This window comes from Eufriesea mexicana, unplaced genomic scaffold (genome assembly GCF_001483705.2).
Source record: "Eufriesea mexicana isolate 0111107269 unplaced genomic scaffold, ASM148370v2 scaffold130, whole genome shotgun sequence".
NCBI lineage: Eukaryota > Metazoa > Arthropoda > Insecta > Hymenoptera > Apidae > Eufriesea > Eufriesea mexicana.
In genome coordinates this window covers 684,147-692,719 of record NW_016908311.1, presented here as the reverse complement: position 1 = coordinate 692,719, position 8,573 = coordinate 684,147, and positions in this window count along the sequence as shown.

Sequence of the window (8,573 nt, the reverse complement as noted above, 5' to 3'; positions counted from 1 at the left end):
ACGAATTTGAAAATCCACGAATCGACGGAAGCTTGGCGAAATTTCACGGGAAATTATGAGTCCGTGTTGAACGCGTTCTCCGTTCGTTAACGGTGTCGCGAGGAAGCAGAGGGTAACGAGGTTCGAGGGTGTATCGCTTGGAGGGTAGAGAAAGGAAGCGTGGTCCTCGAGTAATTTATTCCATTAGGTTGATTCGACGGGAGATCGCCACTTTCGTTTATGGAGTTATCGTGGAAACGACGATATCGGAAGTTAGGGATACTTTTGTTCCCCGTTAACGTCCCACGAGGTCGCGACCTTTCGCTCTCGGGGTTTGCACAGTCGTCTAGAGCTTCGTGTCGCGATTACGGGCCCACTTGGAATATCGCCGCGATAAAGGGATTAAACCCGTGCCGTCCCGTTGTCGACCACGAGCAGAAAAGAAATTTCATTTCCAGCCGCGACTTTATTAAATACGCGGTTAAACACGCGGGCTTTTGAACCGTTTCCCGCGTAAATTAAAGGAAAATATAGTTATCGCGGCTTTGTCGATCTGGCTTTATTTTTCTCGGAATAACGTTACACGGGAGGACGCTTTCGCGAAGAGGATCGTTTGTTTAGTTGCTATTAAGAAGTTGCGACATTTTGTTTACCGTGGATTCAAGAGCGAGAGTACCGGGGATGTTTACGTATTCCACTTCTTTTTCACATTTGATGGTTATGTGGAAAGTTGGGACCATGATGGCAGTGAAAGGAGTTTGGAATTTATCGTCAGTGTTTCTTTTCTTCGTCGTTCTTCTGCTATTGATCCTGTAATATTTTTAAAAATATATAATTGAGATAAAAATAAAAAGAGGAATATTTTTCTTATAGGAAGATTCCAATTTCGGAATTTGATTTTTTCAATTTTTTCAATTCCAACAGGTATATATATCTCTTAATTACTATCACTGTAATTATCGATACAAATTAATATCAAAACGGCCGATTTTTATGTATATTTTATTATAGTCCGCGTAAATAATGGCAATCTTATATGGATACAAATGAATACTAATATCTTCCAGGTTTTTTAACAGTTAACAAATTAGTATATTTAGATAATAATATTTAAATATTGATAACAATTCTAAACACAAAGTTTGACTCTATCTTGAAAATTCTTTTCTCTTTCTCTCTCTCTGCTCTCTTTCTTGCCCTTATTAACACATGTTTATGACGATTCTCACGTAACTGTTTTATTCGAGCACATTCTTCTAAATATTTTTGTAACAACATTCATACTAAACTCCACTCGCACATATCATATTTATATAATCCCAAATGACTTTCACTTATTCTACCTCATTCCCATTCATACGTATAAAACCAACATTCATATGTTAAAGTTGTAATGAAGTTAGATAAATATATATAATTACATTTCTATCTCAGTATGAGACGACATAAATATTGCCAAAAGTCGGAATATGTTTGAACAATTTTTTGAGGTTCATCCTGGGAAGAATTATGCTAAATATTCCAGAGTTTCTACTGTCATATATATAACATTTATTAGCACATACGTGACGCGTTACTTTCCCTTTCTTTCAGTGTTTCGCTCTTGTCCCCGTTAATGCAGCAAAGTAGGATGAATTTACACGGTAATAAGGAAAGCAATCTCTTCATTACTCCGTCCGCCGTTCCCATCCCTCTTAGCTGCCATTAATTTCCTGCCATTATCGCGTCGAACAACGTCTTATCCAGTCGGTTGGCCAACGATCTGACGGACGTAGCGCAGGCTTTTGTTATCCTACGATCTCGCGATAACCACGTTAGTTCGCTTCGAAGTTAATCGCAGATCCTTCCGTCGATACGGTGCCCATGTTGTAACGCGCCTAGATCAATTATGGGGCCCCGTTATCCGGCTTCGTATTCTCTCGGTCAACAGTTACCTTCTAATACACCGAATTTCGACTAATTTATCCAACGGTTCTCGCTAATTTTACTTTAAATAGACTGTAAATCGCGATCCATGAATCTTTTCCTATGGTAAATGTTCTCAATATGGAACACCTGATTTAAAAGATTTTTTTTTTCTTTTCTGATAAAATAAACGTAGAAAAATGAAGAATTTTATAGTTATATATATAAAATGTCAAACGATTCAAGTTGAATTTAAGTTGGATTTACAATCACCATAATATCTCTGCACTTTGTAATTTTTTAATGTACGATTCGTGAAAATTAAAATCTGTAATGGCAAGAATGACAAGAAAAGTTCCAGTGACAGGGGATCGGATAAAAATGTAGGAAAATAAATTTTTCACAACGGGGTGCGAAGGTGGAACCTGATAACCTTCTAATGCGCGCTAATATAATAATAAACGCTTGGTATTTACGCTGAGGTTACTTTAATATCTGGTACAAAAATATTTTTATCGTCAGTGACGCGACAAATTTATAATTATTATATATAAAAAAAATCGTTGATACGTATATATGAAATAAATCAACTTTATACAAACGCCAGTGATGGCAACGCGTTCGGAAGATAGGCTGCTACTCGCTTTCCCGTGTGCAATGCCGCTGCGCGGCGTTCACCAGGAAGATGGGTGACCGCCTACGGGTTTATATTCGGAAGGGAAGGATTTTCGTGTGCTTTTTCGGGTGTCTCCTATATAAGTAAAATTATATAGGGAGAAAGTGTTGTGTGGGGGGGTATCCCGTGTGTTGTTATTATTTCTCTGCATTACGTTTTCGGTACCTTTGCATCGCCCCCTCACCACTTTTCCTGTTTCATAGGGAAAAGTGGTTCGACGCAAAGGAACAGCATATATGGTATGCGCTCCTCCTTGGCATTTCGGAAACTTTGTACGAATAGCCATTACTAAGTATACCATACAATCTTTTTTTCAATCGAGAAGATCAATTCTAATAATATATGAAAAGAGATTCACCCGATTTTTGTTCGAAATTTCTTTTGGGTATGGACATTTTCTATAATTTTCTTTTTTTTCATGTGCACTGGATCGGTTTTTGTCTTAAATTTAGTCGTATGAATTAATTTCCAGTGTCCACATTTTACACATGCGAGACCATGGGAATCTTGAGATTGTAAATCCAACTATAGATACAGTTTAATATCACCAGCGTTAGAGATTCATTCGCGAGTGACGTTCGAAGAGAAAACAAAGTGTCTTTTAAATTTCAAAATACGATCGATTCAATTTTTCCTTATAAAAGGGTAAACGGGGAGCTACTATTTTCATTGCTAGTCACAGCCAGCATATATTTACTTCGGTATCGGCAGCAAAATGCAGGTGGGATCTTATGAATTCCAAAGCTCGTGTTTAAGAAACGATAAAGCAGAGCGCGTGGAGGAGAATAAAATATACAACTGAGAGAACACGTTTGAAATATCAATACTTACGTAACAATACAGCAATTATATAACAATAATAAATACGTAATAATTACATTCCGAGAAGTAACAAATTTTTTAGACACGATCTTAGGAAAAGGTCCAGGAAAAGAATATTAATTCACATCTACCGCGATTTAATTATTTCACGTGTAACGAACTTTCGTAAAAATCTCGTTCGCAGCAAGCACACTGCTGCAAACGCTTCTCTGCGGAGAGAAAAATTGCGCGAGCCGTACACACGGTCCCCATCCGCACGATCCGGCACGATTCTTTTCTCGTTGAGGCCCCTATGCTTTTTATATTATGCATAGAGCGTTTCGTTAGATGGTCGCAAATTGCACTTACGATTAACAGCCCGCTATAAATAACCGATGATGGAGAGCGGCGGAGTTCGCGTGTCACTAGATACGCGTTACACGCGATGCACACGACGCGTCGCATCGAAACGTAGCGAATGGGAATGCAGAGTCGGTCAGAGTCGCGTCTCTGGCGCGCACAATCGTCGAACAAATTCCAACGTGTCATTCTGGCCGGTAGACAACAACGTCTCCGGCGTGCGCGCGTTCCTCTACGTACCCGTGGCCAGCGCCTCGCGTGCCGCAAACACGATTCACGGAAAGCGATTTTTCCCGGAGCCGAACGGGGGGTGGCTCGTTTCGCCTGCTCGCGGTTGCTTGTTGCGGCCAGATTGCATTTAGGAAGCCCCGTGAAAGCACGACGCAGCGTAAGTGCAACGCTGGCCATGTCGCTAGACGCTTGCGGTTGTCGTTGATGTACCGTCACTTTGCCTTAATTATACGTCTCCGCCTCTTAATTGCGAATTGTCTGGTAATTCGGCCCGGCGAGGATGCCCGTTCCTTATTGCAATTAATAATACTGTTAAGTGGGCGGCGTTCGGCCCAAGCGGCCGGGAGCTGTTCCTGGAATCGTTCGCAACATACCGAATAATTATAGATCCGCCACCGGGAACAGCCTTCGTACCAATTCGAACCTACGTACAGCGAAAGTATACATCGCGAGGTCGAAGCTCGTTACACAGGCTCGGACCCAGGAACCTCGGTCGCGTTTCTTTTCAACGGATTGACCTTAATTCACCGCGATCGATGGATCGGCCCCGAGCGCCGTTCATACCTGACTCGGTATCAGCCACGAGAACCGTCCGACCGATGAACGGAAGTGGCTACTTTGACCATCGAACTGAACCGTAACGCAGCCTTTCCGTGACTCCGTTCGCAGCGAGATCACCGATGCCACCGGGGATATATTTTCGGTGTGCAGTATTTAAAACAGTTGTTTCGTACCGAACACAATTACGCCGAGCTCCGGCCCGTGGCGAGGCCACATTTGGCGAGCGCTGGAGAAGAGACGCGACGCCACTGGGCCGGTGCCAATAAACGCATCTCTTGGCCGTGGTTTCTACTATACTTTTCCACGCAGACGCGCGTTGCTTAAGCCGCGATCGAGCGTAAAAGATGAGAGCGCCGGTGTTAGCAAACCGTACAACGTAATACCCGTTTCCGTTCTATTTTCAACGCGGACGGGCAACTTCCGAATTAAATCCGAATTTCAGTGTCGTAGCGACGCGCGAAGGTGGAGACCTCTGGCGAGCTCGCACGCAGGCTGCTGGTACCCTTTGTTTCCATCGATCTGGCCGATTTCGACCGCGAACACGGGGTGGAAAGAGAGCCGAGTGTTTCTCATATTTCAGTCGTTCGTTGTGACAGCGGCTAGACGGGGCCGAAACGTCGGTAGAATCGCGAGTCGGTTTAAATTAGGGAGTCTAGACGCCTCGGAAATACCACGTGGTCCGCGCGTCGTGCCGCATCCAGCCACTTCCAGTTCGAACGTTCGCGCCTCTAGCGCGTCCATTGACCATGGCTATCGCTTTGCCGGACAGTTCGAACGCTTTGTAATGCCCCAACGTTTTATACAACCCGACTAAACGTCCGATGGAATCCTTCTGATGTCCCCGTTCCCGTGAAATCGTTGTCACCGTCGTAAACGCGCATAGGTGGGCTTCTTCCTCTTCCTTTCTTCTCGAATATGATTTTGCCGTTCTGGCCCTTGCTCCTTCTCGATGCCTTGGCCAGGAATTCCGAGACTCCCCGACGTTTGAAGCTTCGGGTTCGCGTCGAGGTTATTCCACGAGGCTGTATAATCGCGGAGGAGTAGCCGAGGCTTCTTTAATGGTCGCTTTACTCGAGCATCCGAAGATAAAGATTATCTTTGGCATTCCGGCGAGTGTTGCTTCCTGAAAACGAAGACTCAGCTTGGCGGAAACTTTTTGCAATCGCTTTATCCGACGTTGAACTAGAACCGGCAACCGGAACGTCGTTGTTTCTCCGATTGTTCGCCTGGACTTTTAATTAACCCTTGCATCGGAATTCCATTAAATACCACGCTGGATGCGTCTAATTAAATCTGCAGCATTTCGGATTGCGCGAAAACGCTTGAATTTCATTTGGCCGGAAGTTTGGCTCGGTTAGAGCAACGCAATTAAGATGCAACCTGTTCGGCCAAGTTTTTCTAACCGGCGAGCTTTTGTTTCGGGCAGAAATGGCAATTCGAATCGAGCGCAATTAACTCGAGCCCAGCGCAATTTCGGTAGTCTCGGTGAATAGGACAGCGGTTCGAGTCCGAAGATCCGAGAGAAATTAATTTTTCCCTCGTTTCGATTCAGTCGTCGAGCATCGGGTCGAATAGTACGCGATAAATGGCAGCAAAAGGTGGAAGAAAAATGGAGAAACGTTAGGACACGAACGCACGCGATGAGCAATCGTTTCTAGGGATTTCCAGCGTAACGCGTATTCGCGTGACTGTGGACTACGGTTATCATCGTAGGCGTTCAAAGTCGATTACGAGTGTGACTCGTGGCTGACATTTTTGGAGTGTAGCAGACGGCACGAACGGCATCCTTGCGCGATCTGTAATTTTCTTCAATTAAAGACACAAAAGAACGTACACAGAAGCGCGTAACGATGGTAAGCCTCGATAGCGCACTTGTGTAACGCGGACGATGACTATCATCCGCATACGATACACGTACGGTTTTCAATTGGTTTATTAGCCCCGGATTAACGGAGATAGGGAATTAACCGTGATTCATACTCGAGTGAGCATCACTGCGCTAAAGAAACATAATTTTCCCCATAAATTTCGCGAGTTATTTTATCGAAAGCTGCAATCGACAGCAACGAAAATTCGAATACGAGATAACGGATATAAAAATATATCTTTACGACGATTATCCAACGTTCTATCGGTGATGACGGAGCCTAAACGGCAGCGTAATCGGGTATATCGAGCGCTCTTATTTTACCCAGGCTTGATAATCGCAACCAGGAAGTTAATAAAATAAATTAAACGGAATATTTATCGTACGGGAATAGAGGAAGAATTTATTCATGCCAACAGTTCTAAAACCACGGCCCATCCTGTTGCAGCAGCCGGTTCGAGGCCCTTCGTAAATTCATTAATGAAAAATTACGACGAAGGCAGTATAGTAGCTTCACTTTCCCCCATTCTGGGCTGGCGCGGCGTTGTCTCGTGGTCGGTGATACCCATCGGCGTCGCGTGGCGGCGCCGTGATCGCATGGCCGCCCTCAGTGTTCGCGAGCCTCGCTCGGTGTGTGTTTCGTGGCGCGGTCGTGGTCGTCGTTATTGCTCGTTCGTCTGGTCTCCGTTTGTTTTTACACGTTGCATCGGTGCAGTGGTAATTAATTCCGTCGCGAATCCGTCCCCGCGAGAGCCAGGCAGTCCGTCGTGTGTTCCGTGTCCACGCGAGTTCGCCTGTTTTTCACGAACATCCCAACGCGAGACGTTTCTCGCGTTTGTGTCTCTCTTGTGCGCGAGACCGAGAGAGCGTGTGTGTCAACTTTCGTGTGCGTGTTTTCACGTCGACGTCGGCGTCGCCGTTCTACCCGTCGCCGTTACAGCCTTCGCGATCGTCGTCGTCGTCGTCGTCGTGTTCTTCTCTCGTGCTAAGTTCGGAGTTGGTGGCATCGTGCCTCGCCGCGATTGTGCCTAGCCTGCATCGCGCTGTCTCGCTCCTACGTGCCTCTGTGCGTACGCGCGTAGTATGTGCTTCTGTGTTTATAATCGTTGCGTCCTTTCTCTCCGTCTCGCTCTCCTCTCACCTGCAGCTAGAAGGCACACAGGTGTCCCGTGAAGGAGTGGCGACGCCTGCCGCGAATCGTCACCGCTGTGATATTACGTCGAGAGAGCAGCTCTCGTGCTTCTCCGCGAATCTTGCCATCCGAAAACAGCCATCCACACTGCCCTGGAATCGTCGAGTACGTGTATCGCCGCGACGAGGCGTGTGTCCCGTGCGCCCACGAAATGCGTCTCACCGGCTCCTCTCTTCGCCACCATGCTGCTGCGCGGTGACATTATATACACGCCGTTTCGCCGATAAAACCGAATGTTTTCTGCGTGCGTCGTAACCGTCTACGTTCCTCGTTCCTACGATTACGTTTCCCTGCTCGGCGTACGTGCCGGATATTTGAGGTTACTCGCGTTAGCCGGCTTCGTGCCTCGAGCAAACATCGCGTACCAGCCTCGTTTATTGTATTTTACGTAACCGTGAGTGTCGTTTTGTTTCCACGTACCGCAGTCGCGAGATATTTTTCCTCCGGTCGCGCCAGTGCTGTCGTGTATCTCGACCTTCGGCGTCTCGCCGCGTTTTCAAACGGAGTACAGGTTAGGTTAAGTGCGAACGCTCCGTTCGGCCGGAGCGTACGATAACCTTGTTTCTCCGTCTCTTCGCGTAATATTTCGAAATATTTCGCGGCGGAAAAAGCAATCGGCCGTACCGTTCTCGGACGAATCGATACGACCAGAGCGATCGGAATGTTTCGGTAAACGCGCTCGCCTCGCGTCGTCGTGACATTCGAGAGGCACGGCCGAAGCGACGCGTCGAGTTTACGTTCGTTCGAATTACGCGAAAATAGTGGATAATCGCGACGATAGAGGGCCGGTGGAGCGCGATGAGAGATTTCGTGGGATGGCGGACACGATCGTTCGCGGCCTCTCCCGAACGACACAATGCACGCCATTCATGACAAGCAGTGCCATTAGCCAGAGAGTTAACGTTTTATCCTGTTCCTATTGCGCAGGACGATTCCGTGGAGCGTCGACCGAGCACGGAGTGTCTCGTGGCCGCCGCGAGAGAAAAAAAAAAAAAAAAAAA